Source organism: Sinocyclocheilus rhinocerous, unplaced genomic scaffold (assembly GCF_001515625.1).
Source record: "Sinocyclocheilus rhinocerous isolate Xijiao unplaced genomic scaffold, SAMN03320098_v1.1 scaffold268, whole genome shotgun sequence".
Classification (NCBI taxonomy): domain Eukaryota; kingdom Metazoa; phylum Chordata; class Actinopteri; order Cypriniformes; family Cyprinidae; genus Sinocyclocheilus; species Sinocyclocheilus rhinocerous.
The window spans coordinates 295,647-297,946 of NW_015650002.1; the positions used below are offsets into that span (position 1 = coordinate 295,647).

Genomic DNA, 2,300 nt, shown 5'->3' on the forward strand with positions numbered 1-2,300 from the left:
AGGGGCGTAACATTTCCGTCACATGCTTGAGGTATTCGGCCAATCACAACGCATTGGATAGCTGGCCAATCACAGCACACCTCGCTTTTTCAGACCGATGAGCTTTGTAAAAATTGACGCGTTTCAGAAAGGCGGGGCATAGAGGAGAAACAGTAATGTACAGTATATGGAAAATAATGTGTTTTTTTAACCTTAAACCGCATAAACACATTTCATTACACCAAATAATGTTCTTTTTAGCAGCATCATATGACCCCTTTAAGGGCAGGCTGCATTCCATTTACCTGTCTTTGTTTATATATGTCAAGCCTCATTTATTCTGTATAGCCAAAGAAAAATGACCTGTCAAAAGTGACACAATTTGCTCCCTGTAACCAGAAAGTTGAATCTTTGGGAAATGAGAGTAAATAAATAGGAAATGTAATATATACATAATTGAGTGAGGACCAGGTTTAATACTTGACTTTTTTTAACATAAATAGTATTATTATTGTTAATTGCATTTTTTTAAAGCAATGCTTGTGATCACATTCTCACAAGTTATCATTAAATTATTTGGCTGAAGATTAGCTACAATTTATGAAATGAATCATTTTTAAAAATAAGTTACTAATATTTTCAGACCTGAATGAATTTGCAAAAATAAATTTGACCAGGCATGTAAAAAATTACTTTGACATGCAAAAAAGGTTAATATAAATTTGTATTTTATGATTTTGTCATGTACAATCACATGCAGCTCATTGATAGGCATGTTCTATACAGACATTCATGTGACAAACAAGATTGATGGTTAAACACAACTCACTCATGACACAGCATACCAAACACACTCCATTACATGCCACAGTTGCACTGTTTTTAATGGCATTTCACCCTTGTGGTGAACCAGGGACATAGTTTTAAAGTATTCTGCTTCTGGAATATGAGCTTAATGAATATGCACTTGCGTTCTGTTGCAGGTACAGTGCGGCTGCTATAATCACCACAGAGCCTGTGAACAGCGGCACTCCATACCTGGACAAATTTGTGTTCAGCAGCAGTAAACAAGGCCAGGGAACCGGTCAGATCTTGTGGGAGTGTATTCGTCAGGACTTGGGCAAGCTCTTCTGGAGATCCCGCGCTACAAACGTCATCAATCCCTTGTGTGTTTTGTCCTCCACGTTGCCCTGTTGTGATTCCCAGTCTTTTCCCATTTATCATTAATGTCTTATCTGCTTTCAAATCCTCAGGTTCTTCAAGCAGATGACAAACTGATGGCAGTTTCGTAAATCGTCGCTGGATTGTATTCTGGCTCGGCCTTTTGGACATCCGTGAGTTTTACGAGTTGGTGGAGTACGCCAAGTGCCTTCCTGACTCCTCCTGCTCTCACATCGCAACCAGTGTTGGGGAGTAACCAGTTACATATAACGGAATTATGTTATTTAATTACAAAATAAATGTAATTGTAATCAGTTACAGTTACTTATGAAAACAATTACAAAGGGGGTTACATCTGAATTTTTCACACACCCACATACAGATTTAATTGATTTCTTTCATAAATTACATTGACTGCTCTAAAATGTGAGACACCTACACTACCGGTCAAAAGTTTGGGATCAGAACGATCTTTAATGTTTTTTTACAGGAGTTTCTTTTGCTCATCAAGGCTGCATTTATTTGATCAAAAATACAGGAAAAAATTTCATATTGTGAAATATTATTATGATGTAAAATAACGTTTTGCTATTTTAATATACATTCAAATGTAATTTATTCCTGTAATCAAAGCTGAATTTTCAGCATCATTACTCCAGTCTTCAGTGTCACATGATCCTTCAGAAATCATTCTAATATGCTGATTTATTATCAGCGCTGGAAACGGTTGTGTTGCTTAATATTTTTTTGGAACCTGTGATACTTTTTTTCAGGATTCTTTGATGAATAAAAAGTTAAAAAGAAGAGCATTTATTTAAAATAGAAATCTTTTCTAACAATATACACTACAATTCAAAAGTTTGGGGTCAGTAAATTTTTATTCTTTCTTTTTTTGAAAGAAATTAAAACGATGTTTCTTCTGCTCATCAGGGCTGCATTTATTTGAATCAAAAATACAGGAAAAAATTTCATATTGTGAAATATTATTATGATGTAAAATAACGTTTTGCTATTTTAATATACATTCAAATGTAATTTATTCCTGTAATCAAAGCTGAATTTTCAGCATCATTACTCCAGTCTTCAGTGTCACATGATCCTTCAGAAATCATTCTAATATGCTGATTTATTATCAGCGCTGCATTTCTGATTATTATCAA

General features: G+C 34.6%; 1 pseudogene; it reads left to right on the forward strand.

Moving 5' to 3' along the window:
- Nucleotides 1–2,300, forward strand: part of LOC107711282 (beta-1,4 N-acetylgalactosaminyltransferase 2-like) — a 38,758-nt pseudogene that overhangs the window by 1,028 nt on the left and 35,430 nt on the right.